Source organism: Rattus norvegicus, chromosome 13, assembly GCF_036323735.1.
Source record: "Rattus norvegicus strain BN/NHsdMcwi chromosome 13, GRCr8, whole genome shotgun sequence".
Taxonomy (NCBI): Eukaryota; Metazoa; Chordata; class Mammalia; order Rodentia; family Muridae; genus Rattus; species Rattus norvegicus.
Window position 1 is genome coordinate 86,838,281 of NC_086031.1, and position 13,062 is coordinate 86,851,342.

At 42.3% G+C, this 13,062-nt stretch overlaps 1 long non-coding RNA gene across 2 annotated transcripts in view; it reads right to left on the bottom strand.

Annotated features, from left to right (window-relative positions):
- LOC103692288 (uncharacterized) overlaps nt 1–13,062 on the bottom strand; it is a 44,818-nt gene that overhangs the window by 25,206 nt on the left and 6,550 nt on the right. The gene's annotated exons all lie outside the window — the stretch shown is intronic.

Below are 13,062 nucleotides of genomic sequence, written 5' to 3' on the forward strand. Positions count from 1 at the left end.
CAAGGTGAGGGCAACAGGGCAAAGAGCAAAAGCTCCTTCTTCCATGTCCTTATAGAGACTTGCAGCAGAAGGTCTTCTGTGTCCTTACATAGGGTTGCAGCAGGTATGCGCCAGATTAGAGTTGTATCTTCCTGGCTCAGGATCCAGATCAAAGATGTGTCTCCCCATCTTAGATTTGGATCAAAGGTGTGTGTCTCCCTACCTCAAAGGTCCAAACTAGAAGTGGACTCACCCAAGCAAAAATAATCTCACCGGTTTTCTCCATTTCTGGAGGTAGTTCATTCCTGATGTAGTCAAGTTGTCAGCCAAGAATAGCCATCACTTTCTCTGAAAGTAAGGAGGTTAAAGAAAGAACAGCCCATGGCTAAAAATAGCAAAGCTACCCTAAGAACTATGATGCCGGGTATCACTGTTTTGTGACCATTGTCTATAACATTAGGCATAGACTTTACTCCTGCCAACTGCTTCTTCTGTGCTTAGTGACATGATTATAGTATTTGTCATTTTTGCATTCTCAACCACCAAAATAACGGCTTCCCCCTTCACCTTTTCATCTCTAGCTTCTAATTCAAAGTTTGATGCTTCAGAATGGCCAGCCCTAGATGATATAACCACATCTCACATCTCTAGGGGACGTTACAAATGTGCTATCTGAAAGTTTCTACTTTTGTACTGGCTGGTAAACTCTACTTTTTATAAATTAAAAAGTTCCTCAAAGAGAAGCAAACTCAGGTGCCAGGAAGATCAAAAAATATTCACTGCATGCCCTTGTATAATTTTAGAACAAAGAATTGTTTAATTCTTTGAAAAGATTATATATGTACAACCTTTTTTGATCTTATCCACCCCAACTGCCTTCCTACATGTCCCCTAGAAATTCACCAACCCCTTTACATTCTGACTCAATGCCTTCTTTATCATTGTTACTCTTATCGGTAGCCCTCTTGAGTCCAGTTAGTGCTTACTATGTGAGAATGCATTTGGGGTCATCCACTAGGTCAAGGGTAATCTACCAGTGGCCACATTCTCTAAAGAAAAGTAACTCCTCCCTCAGCAGCCTTCAACTGTAGGCAACTCATCAGCTAAGGATGGGGCTTCAAGAGTTCACTCTCACCATGATAGAATTTTGACTGACTTGATTTTATGTAACTCTAATGAAGATGCAGACAAGCATAGCTGCTATGATGTGTGCATCAACTATATCGTGTCTGGAAGACTAGCTGTCTAGTTTTAAAACCACAGAGCGACTTAGAACAGACGTGTCTACAGCCTGGAGCTACAAGCCTCATTCATTTACTGCAATTAAGATGGCTCTAAAGGTCAGCTCCTAATACTTGGGTTTTTCTTGTGGCTGAATTTTATTTGATGGAGATACAGAAACCAAAGAGAAAGAGATTCTATACCCAAACTTTCCTGAATCCCTAGGCTCCGAACCTCACTGATGATGAGAACTCTGTTAGAGGCAGTATTTTCAGTCACCCATCCAACAGTACTTAGCCTTGTTGTTGCTGTTGCTGCTGTTGTTGCTGTTGTTGTTGTTTCCTGCAATCACACTCCTGGTTTTTGAGGGAGATGGAGGAGAACCCTTTCCACCTTTCCAGTACTGCACTTGTGTACGTCAGTCTTCCCGCAAAAGGCCCTGAGTGAGTCAAGCTCACCTTTCCCTCAGCCTGACAGCATTGGAGAAGAGACTACAGTGTCAGAATTCCCCGTGTTGCCTTTCCAATGTTGTTTTCTTTTGACCAAGCCTTTCTGAATTCTGCAGAAGTCAGGAGGAACAGATCCATTCTCAGTTTTAAGAGACAAGCTCTGGTGCCTGGGTGGAGTCTTCTGATTCTTTAGGCATCCCAGCCAGTGTGTGATGGTTACAGGGTGCCCATGCTGGCTAGGAAGACATTGGGAGCTCATTCTCCTCCTAAAATTCATGGTTCTTCTTCCTTTTAAACAAGAACAGAGTTTTTCTCTCAGCCCAGGTGAACGCCCAGTCCCCTACTTCAGCCTTCCAATTGCTAGGATTATGGGTACGTATAAAATACTACTTAGTCAACCCGCCAAGAAAAGCTCGCTTCAGTTTCCCATTTCTTAGTATAGCAATGGGGCTGGATATGGTCCACAGCCATGTCTCCGCAGCCTTATCTAAGGTGGCTGCTTTGGTGAGATGAGCTGTGAGGTTTTGCTTCCCCGAGAGAGTGGACAAGAGTGAGTCAGGGCCTCTTCCTCTAGTAAACCCGGGATCCACCTTCCTTACAGGAACAGAACTGTGTCTGAAGAGTCTTTGATTTTTGTCCTTGCCACAGTAATCCCCTTTGCTGAACTTCCCTCAAATTCCCCTCAGAGAGAAATCTGGAGCCAGACTTCTTGACTGGCATTTGGAGCTGAGCAGATTTTTGTCACGATGGATTATTCTGTTCATTGAACAGACCCACTCACTCCTACTAGCACAACCTCTATCCTCCCTCTCTATAACTGAAGGTAGGGCAACTGCCTATGTTGTGAGGCCCCAAATTTGAACCCCAGCAATGAAAAAAAGTCAGTGTTCCCAGGTATCACCAAATTTTGCCAAGTGGGCAAATTATTTAATTGAGACCCACTGACCCCTGTACCTTTAATTAGTTTCTAATAAACTAAACAGGGTTCTGTAGAGTAACAAAACTTTTAGAATAGATTTCTCTCTGTCTTTGTCTCCATATACATGTTAAAGATTAAAGGCATGTCTTTCCTCCTCAAGATCAGTATTAAAGGTGTGTGTGTGTGTGTGTGTGTGTGTGTACACATGTGTGCGTATGCATATATGTGCATGTGTGTATGCTTTTCTAACTCAAAGATCCAAGATTAGAAGTAGATTTTTCTACTTCAAATTAAGTAAAAAAAATTCTCTCACAGGTGTGTCCACCATCTTGGGGTTTTAGTTCTAGGTATAGCCAAGTTGACAACCAGAAATAGTCATCCCAAGTCCACCCCTTGTCGACTTGACACAGATTTATATCTCAGTGTCATGATTAATTTTCAAATGAAGACAATAAACAGAGCATAATCATCCCTAAACATAATAAAACTATCACATGCACAGTCCCAAACATATTATATATTTAAATAGGTCATAACTACACCTAACATGATGTAACTATCCCTCACATAACCACAAACACTATACATTTAGAAAAGTGGTAATGTCCCTTGAGAGACATTCTTTTAGTATCTCACACTTAAATATGATAATCATCTCTTACTTGATGTTAGACCGCATAATAAAGAAAGTGAGGAAAAGAAGCACAAATGTCTATACAAATGCTTTCTTAACAAAATACAACAGAATCACGTCTACTACGATCCTGGTTCTGCAGCATTACGTGGCCCTGGCTGGCACCGATAGCACCTTCTTCTACTGCCCATTCTGTATTTCTTCCATCCTTGGCAAGAACCTCATCAGGCCTGACTCTTCCTGGGGAGGTGGCCCATCCTTCATTCCTGGTGGGTCTGTACCCTTTGTCATCCTGCCTACTTAGGCTGTTGTAGTTTCCCATTGACTTTAATCACAACACACAGTAGCCCCTAGAAATTCCCTAAAGGATGCCCTGTACTCCAGATAAAATGTTTCTTACCTCCATTGTAGAAAAGCAATCCAATTTTTTCCATGGTAATCTAAATCAATCACCCCTCATAACACTGCTATTCCTTTTTTACCCTATTGGTTTAAGGGTATTAGAAGCCCAAAGTGGCCAGGCAGAAGTCTGAGCTTCCAGTTTAAAGGAATATTTTGTTGTGATTCCTGGCAGGAGCGTTCCTCCCTCTGGAACCAAAACTTCTAGGCTAGCAGAACTTAAGGTCAAAGTCACAGGAACAGAAAGCAAAATTTTCCTAGTGGGTCACCAGGGGGAGATAGTGAGTAAAACTTTCCACGCTGTGAATCCTGGACCCAATGTATTGGATGCTGATGCAAAGCATATCCCACCTTGTGCGGATCCTGCTTGTCCAGCCCTCTAGGCTGCTGCCACCTAATTGGCGCTGCAACCATGTCTTCAAAAGGCCGTTCCATCTTTCTATCAGGACATCTCCTCCAGGCAAGTAGGGACCATGGTGAGACCAGTAGATTCCATGAGTGTGGGCCCATTGCTGTACTTTTCTAACTATGAAAGGAGTTCCTTGGTCAGAAGCAATACTGTGTGGAGTACATGACAGTGGATAGGGCATTCTGTAAGTGCATGGATGGTGGCTTGGGCACAACCATTATGTTCAGGAAAGGCAAATTCACAGCCAGAATAAGTATCTACTCCAGTAAGGACAGTGTCCTTTAATGGAGAAGGTAGATCAATGTAGTCCACCTGCCACCAGGTCAGTGGCAGGTCACCCCAGGGAATGACGCCGTATCTGGGGCTCAGTGTTGGTCTCTGCTGTTAGCAAATCTAACACTCTGCAGCAGCTGTATCCAGGTCAGTCTAGGAAGTCTGTTGTTGAGCCCATGCATGACCTCATCTCTGCCACGTGGTCCTTTGTTCATGGGCCCATTGGACAATGGCAGGAATGGCTGGGGAAAGGGACTGACCGTCCACAGAAAGCGTCATCCAGTCGACATGCTTACTGAACTTCTCTTTGGCTGAAATCATCCTTTCATGAGCATTTACATGGAACAAAAGTATCTTCACATCCTTAGACTTCTTTCTCCCTCCAGATGTCTTTCTCACTAATTTTCCAATCATTCTGATTCCTGACCATCCAACTAATTCATTGGCTATAGACCACGAGCCAGTGAACAACTGGCCATTTCTCCTTCCAAACAAAACGTAGGATCATGTGTAGGGCCAGAAGTTCTGCCTACCGTGAAGATTTCCCTTCACCAGTGTCTCTCAGAGCTGTCCCAAAAGGGGGTTTTAAGGCTGCAGCTTCCCACTTCTGGGTGGTGCCAGCATAGCATCTAGAATCATTAGTCAACTGGGCCTAGCCTTCCCTTTCTCAATCAACTGATCATAGGGAAACCCCACAAAGCTACAGCTCATGGGCCCAGGTGAACCCATTATGTTTCATTTGTCCAACTGAGTAGCAGCATCTCTAACCCTAATGTCCAGTCCAAGGAAAAGCGCTACAACAAAGCTCTTCACATGTGCTGGTGCCCCTTTCACCATTCTCACCATTTTGCATCTTATAGGATTAGTGGAAGGCACGTCTTCTGGGCCTTCCCACTCCGAAAGGATTAGGTTTTACACTGCATACTCACTCTAGCATTAAAATTTCCCCTTTCATCAATCCTAACCCAGGGGATATCACACATCCCCAACTCCTTTTCAGGAGGCCATCCTTTGACAAATGCTTCAGTCAACCACTCAACCACATTCTGACACCTTTCCTTTTTAACTATGCAAGATTCCATATTAAACCTAGAATCTGGGGTTGGAGATTTAACTCAGTGGTAGAGCGCTTGCTTAACAAGCGCAAGGCCCTGGGTTCAGTCCTCAGCTGTGGAAAAAAAAAAGAAACAACAACAACAAAACAAAAACAAAAAAACAACAACAAAAAAAAAAAACAACCCTAGAATCTCTTCTCCAAGGACCCAGATGAATAAACTCAGCCTGATCTCGTTTTAGGCTCCTTCCATTGTTATCCCACACCCTTAAAATCCATTCCCACACATAGTCCCCAGACTTCTGTTTGAATGAATTGCAAACTCATTAAGCTCTTTAGTAGTACAGTAAATCTTGTGGATTACACTTTCTCTCTTCCCTCTAGGAGCATGCTTTGCCTTGAGTCTGGCTATAGGACTAAAGGCAACTATTGGTGGGCCCTCAAGGACATCAGTATTGTCTAGCCTGGAATTGCCTTCAGAGAAAGTCATCATCACTGGTTAGCAGAAAATGAAGGATTAATATCCCTAGTCAAAGGTGGAAATGGCAAGATTTCAAAGTGTGGAACTGAGGGTACAGCTTCCTCAGGTGAGATAAATCCTTGAGAGTCTGAAGGTTCAAAGCTCTCAGCTTCATTAGGATCCTCATGCATATCCCATCCCAAGTTACAAGTTCTCATTCTTAACCAAGTAGTGCCCCAGTTCTGTACCAATTAATGCCCTTACTTTAACCACTAACACACTCCCAAGCTGGGACTTGAATATTTGCTGTAATTCAGCCAAATTTATAATGAGGGCTATGCAATTTGAGCTTTGGGGCTGCTGGAGAGAAGAATGGTGTACTAGCAAGGTGAGAGCAATCAGGCAAAGAGCAAACGCTTCTTTCTGCCACGTCCTTTATAGGTTTCTAGCAGAAGATGTGGCCCCAATTAAAGGCTCCCTCTTCAAGATCTGGATTAAAGCCATGCCTTTTCTCTGGCTTGAAACATCTGGATCAGAGGGGTGCGTGTGCATCTTCCTAACTCAAAGATCCAGATTAGAAGTGGGTTTTCCTGCTTCAAACTAAGCAAACAATTCCTTCACAGGTGTGCTCTCTCTCTCTCTCTCTCTCTCTCTCTCTCTCTCTCTCTCTATCTCTCTCTCTCTCTCTCTCTCTCTCTGGGAATTTTAGTTCCAGGTGTGGTCAAGGTGTTATCAAGAATAACCATCACACACCTTCCGTATTACCAAGGTTCTCAAAGTACTAAAAGCACCCAGGTACCAGGAAAGAAAGAAAGAAAGAAAGAAAGAAAGAAAGAAAGAAAGAAAGAAAGAAAGAAAGAAAGAAAGAAAGAAAGAAAGAAAGAGAGAGAAAGAAAGAGAGAAAGAAAGAAGAGATGGAGGGAAAGAGGTATAGGGAGGAAGGAAGAAAAAAGGAAAGAAGGAAGATGGAAGGAAGGAGAAAAGAAAGAAGGAAGGAAAGAAGGCAAAAAGAAAGATCGATGTTCAAAATAAAAACAAGTCCTACACATTGTCCATATGAAGTAGTGTGACAACGTCATTTAAAAGACCCCATGGTTCCACCATTGTCTCTCCTGCATCTGAAGGCTGTGGACTTAGTCATGTACTTGCTGAAATTATAACTAGGTTCACCTTAGCTCAAGACACAGCCAGGGGAGAGGACATCCCCCCAGATAAGAAGGCCTAATATGGGTTGATGACAGGGTCTAAGCATAGTTAACTGCAGTCAGTCATTTCACTGAAGAATCCCAGTACTTACTGACTCACTTGACATACGGTTTCTAAGTTCCCACTGTAGGTAAGAGCTTGTCCAGATGTGTTGTTCTGCTCACTTCACAGCATCCTCGCGCTCTACCCACTAGGTGTCAGTATCACATCCTCTATTCTCCCTCTGTATGAGTGAAAAAAAAAAAGATAGGGCACTGCCTGTGGTGTGAGGCCCAGAATTCGAGGATAAGTTCTTAGAAATGTGTAATTAGGCAACTTCACTATTGTTCAACCACCTTAAAATATGCTCTCACAAGCCTAAATGGTATGTGGTGTGTGTGTGTGTGTGTGTGTGTGTGTGTGTGTGTGTGTGTGTAATATGTGTGTGTGTATAAAATACGTGTGTGTGTAATACGTGTGTGTGTATGTGTGTGTGTAATATGTGTGTGTGTGTCTTAGCTTATTTCTCCTCACTTCATACTGAACAAAATAGTAGGATTAGATCAAACACAAGAGAGAAAAAAACAAACGATACACTCAAGAAACACGACACAGACAGATGAATGGCTGTTGCTGTGCTCTGCGCACTGCCTGACGGTTGATAGCAAAACTGCTTAACAAGTGAAAGGCAGAAACACTAAAACAGCAACCAGGAGTTATAGTATAGTAAGCACATTAACTAGCATCACACTTACTATCAACTATCGTGTGCTGTATATGCCTGCATCGCTGGATTATCTCAGACCTGCTAGTCACCTAAGTAATGACACAGAGACCTTTTATGAATTAAGAAAGCCCAGCCTTAACTTAGGCTGTTCCCAAATAGCTCTTATACTTAAGTTGGTCCATTTATACTAATCTACATTCTGCCGTGAGGCTTGTTACCTCCTGAGTGCTTGGTTCTTCCTCCACATCTGGCTGGAGAATATTTCACATCTGTCTCCTAGAGTTCCTATCTCTCTGCCCGGAAGCCCCCCGTCCTTTCCTGCCTTCATCTAGGCCATCAGTTCTTTATTAAACCAATCAAAAGGTATTGAAAGGAGTATTTACAAAGTATGATGTCGCCAAAAGGAAAGCAATACCAAACTCTGGCTTGTAATCGTGCTGGTACAGAAATCAACATGTGAATAATACAAAGGCATCTATACAGTGCACAGAAAGATTACTCCAGCATGCATATGTTCCATAGGACTTACAGTGTGGTAGGTTCAAGTGCACCCGGATCACTGCGAATATGTGAATGATGCATTTACAGAGTTGCTGAGAATTTTTCACTCCTACTCTAATCTTATGGGGCCACTGTTGTATCTGCAGCTGCTTAACCAAAACATGGTTATGAAATATCTAAGTGAGGTATTACAAGAAAGTTGCTACATTGTATTCTGGGGCTCACTGGAAAATAGAAGCAGACGTTGATAATGTCGGGGACTGGATGTCCAAACTAAGCAAAGCTAGAGCCCTTCCCTGAGAAGGGCTTGACCTTTTCAAAGAACTTGTCCCGGGAAGACTGTTGCCTCATTGTCTAAGGAGAATATCTTGCAGTTTAGAGATTTACCTTATGTCCTTGGGCACTTCCCAGTACTCCCCCGCCCTAAGCTTCAGTTCCTGCTTCAATTCCTGCTTCAGAGCTTTAAATGCTGTACATTCCTCTCAATAAACAAGACCTTGACAACAGAACCTTGCTTGGTCTTCTTCTTCTCTCCCCCCCTTGACCCTCAGGTAGCGCCTCTTCAGGACCTGCTGGACAGGTCATTCATACAAAGCTACAATGTGAAGTCACTTTAATGCTAGTATGGGGTCCTAGGTAAACAGATAGGAGGGACATCCAACTTAGACTTTAGAAGTTAAGAAGGTAAGATTATTTTATGTGCAATGTTTGATCTTGCTATGGAAATGCAGAGAAATGTAATGAAATAACCAAAGAATCAGAAATAGAACCACTGCATGGCAGTCCCCTAATTATAAGATCACTTGAAATCACAGAAAATAAGGAAAGATCTAAAGAAAATAAAATAGTTACCTGCCCACCCCTCACTGACTGCAGCATTCTGGAGAGCAGCCTGCACTTCACCTGGGCAACACAATAGAAATGGCCCTGATAGTGGAGACATAGGTGAGCTAGCCTCAAGGGTGTGAAAGTCAGAGAGTTCGCCCTGGTGGCTGCAGCACAGGAAACCAAGGCAGCTTCCACCAGGTCCAGATCCAGAACTCTGAGTTGGTCTACCCCAATGTCTGCCCCAACCAGGAACTGCTGGAGTCTGTGAAGGGGCGGGTCCTGTAGATCCAAAGCTGGAAGATCTCCACTACACAGGATAACAGAATATCCAAGAGGAGCCCAGTGAGGATTCAGTGTTGATGGTGTAATAGAAGCCAGAGGCCTCGAGCCAGACCAAACACTCACTGCAATGAACATTTGCAAGTTAAGCTGTTGGGGTAACGGGATGTACTGTGTGATACACCACAGCCTCCAAGGAAAGATTTTGTTTTTGTTTGTTTGTGTTCATTTTCTTCCTTTTCTTTCTTCTAGGGAGAGATTGCAGAGGTAGAGAGAGGGTGGGCGGAGGGGATGGAAGTTGAGTGGGGTTGGGTTGTGTGATGTGAAATTCACAAAGAAAGAATAAAAAGTTAAAAAAAAAATAGTGACCTGTACAAGAAACTGCGCAAAGATGATGATGTGATCAGATCATAAAGAGACTAGGATTGCATGACATGATTTGGAAGATAAGGAAGTGAAATGGGAGAATTAAAAATCAGTAGAGAGTGTTGGGCTAAACGAGTAGTGGCACATTTTCAAAGTTCTTGCCTTTATTTACTTATTTTTGCCTCAAAGATCTTCAGGGCTCAAATATCAAGCATTTTGCTTTATACAGCTGTAGATAGATAGGATTGGAAGGGATCACAGAGGCAACCAGGGCCTGGCTAAATTCATGTCTTCTCCACATCATCGCTGACATCACTGCCTCTGGCAGCGAGGAGACCTTCTCTCTCCAGCAGCCCTGAGCCCATTGCTGACCTACACCAAATTCAGTGGGCTCAGCTGATTGTGAGGGCAAAGCCAATAAACATGAGTGTAAATTAAAAGAGTAGAGATGGGTGTGTGTGTGGAGAGAGAGAGAGAGAGAGAGAGAGAGAGAGAGAGAGAGAGAGAGAGAGAGAACACAAATGAGCAATGGAGATGTTCTCAAAGCAATGTTCTGAAACAGGGAAAACAAGGGGAAAACTTACATGTGTTCATATAGGAAACACTGGCTGCCACATGTAGAGGTGGGCACATTTCTGGGCATACTCAGTATGAGGTCAGAGATCAAAAAAATTTTTTTTTATGTCTGGGCAGAGAATTCAGTGTTATATAATACCATGTAAAGTGTATGGGAGTGATTTTTTTTAACCAGCGTGGATAAGTTAGTTATTAGTCTGTGCACTAATAAGTAATACTGGGTGACAGTGGCAGTTGTTGTTTGTGGTCAGCTCTGTGTCTCAGGATGGTGGTCAGCTGCTCCCTAATCATTCTGCCTTGGCTCAGGAAAAACTGCTGTCAGGGCAAAGCATGCAGGCTGCTCTCCACAGAGAACAGGGAACTGGTGAATTAGGGCATAAAGTCACAGAGCGAGGTCACACAACACCTGACAGGATCCTAGTCACTTTGGAAATGCTGGGGGCAATGGGAAAAATGAGCCAGGAAGCATGGATGGAAACTGGCTTCTCTGTGTGTATGATCACATTGCAGTCTCCTAATCAGAATCCACACCGTTCTTCTGTTTAGAGCAGAATAAAATAAAAACCATCCTTTCTTCCACATTTAAATTCCTTGAACACTTAAAAACATGTTTTCATTATTTCTATCCTCATCCTTTAACTATCCCATTCTTGTTTGTAATAACAAATTTCTCTTTTTAGAAATTTTGCCAATGTGTGGGTGATTCAGGGTAAGAAGGTCCTGCAATGGCCTCACAAAAAGGTCAGAAGAGAGGCAATGTCATTTTAAATTTTTAGTTTGAGCTTGGTATATTCTTGTACCCCTGCCTAGAACCTAAGGACAGCCTGCTTGAGGATTTTGCTTTGTGTGGCTTTCTGGGTATACTCTGATGTGTGGCACAGTAGCAGAACAACTCTTTGCTGGCATCTGTGGGAGAGAAAAACTCATGAATAAGCTGGTCTTGGGAAGAGTTACTTTTATCCTAGATGAAGTTTATATTAGCTGGGGCAGGGGTGTATTAAGAAGGTCTTAATAGTTGGGTATAATGGCACACATCTTTAATCTTAACACTCTAGAGGGAGAGGCAAGCAGATCTCTGTGAGTTTGAGGCCAGCCTACTCTATTTGGGGGTTCCAAGACAGACAGGGTTAAATAGTGAGACCCTGTCTCAGAAAATAAAAAGAAATATATTAACAAAGTGTCAAGTAGAGAAAAGTTAAACTAAAACAGAGATGAGGAGAGGTGGGGAGAGGAGAGGAGAGGAGAGGAGAGGAGAGGAGAGGAGAGGAGAGGAGAGGAGAGGAGAGGAGAGGAGAGGAGAGAAGAGAAGAGAAGAGAAGAGAAGAGAAGAGAAGAGAAGAGAAGAGAAGAGAAGAGAAGAGAAGAGAAGAGAAGATTATAGTCCCAGCTAACCTTGAACTCAGACTTCCTGTCTCAGGCTCCTACATGTGAGATTATAGACATGTACCACTATATCTATCTTGAAAATATCTTAAGAATATTAGGTTCTGGAGAGTTGGCTCAATGGATAAAGCATGCTTGCTGAATGAGCATGAGGATGAGAGTTCTGACCCCTAGCACTCGGATGATAGAGTTGGGTGAGCATGTTGACTTCCCTGTTGCGCCCTTCCAAACTATTCCCCCGAGTCTCCCCTCCCCACCTCATCTCTTCATTATAACAATAAAGATGGTTTATATTAACCTAGACTGGTGGTTTCACCCTTCCTAAAGCCACGACCCTTTAATACAATTTCTCATGTCGTGTTGACCCCAATCATAAAATTATTTTTGTTGCTACTTCATAGCTGTAATTCTGCTACTGTTATGAATCTTAATGTAAATATATGATATACAGGATATCTGATAAGGTACCCTCATGAAAGGGTTATTCTACCCACAAAGGGGTCACACCAACAGGTTGAGAACCACTGACCTAGAAGGTCTTTTTGTTTGGTTTGGTTTGGTTTTTAAACACCAGGCATGGTGCTGAGTGACAACTACATCTATCCCCCTCACCTAGTCTTATTTGACAAACATATTTATTAATAAGGGAGTTGAAACTTTTTCTCTACCTATGTGATTCTTCTACTTCAAAAATCAATTCCAAACTCAGGAAGAGTAAAGAAGGCCTCATTTAATGCCCCCATCCCTGGAACTGACTCTGCCTAATGGGTGAGCTTATCTTTTTACAAATTTAGTATTTATTTTCTTTCTCTTTGCTAGGAATTCTAAATTCTTAGGAAAAGTCATCTAAACTATTAGGATAATCACTGTTGTTTCAGAACAACAAAACAAAAGAGTTATTCTTCAGGAGTCCTAAGCAGTAGTATTTCTTTAAATATATAGAACCAAAAACATCTGGTAATCTTCAGATAAGATTAGTGTGTACGCTGAAGACAGACACTGTAGGCTTAGTGATTATTCTGATGGCCACTCATCAGTTGCTGAAGACACCTTTGTTTGAATTTCTATATAAGCATCACATAAGGTTTTTAGCTAAGGTGGATCTTAAGACTGAGCCTGAAAGCAAAAACGAAACTGCTGTACCCAAGTTCTCTACTCACACATCATCCACTTTCCCTGGACTGCCTTTCAACAGTTGTTTCTCCTGTTCTATATGTTATAATAGTGCATAATAATTACATGTATATTACATATAAATTTTACATATTTATAATAAAATAATGCTTCCTAATGTTTGCCTGTTCTTGCCCTAGCGATTTTTGATAAACTAACTTCCCTTTCACATGACAAGTTTTCAAATATTTGACAATAATTGTCATTGTTATGTGACTAGTAATTATGAATAATCATGAGTTTCTCA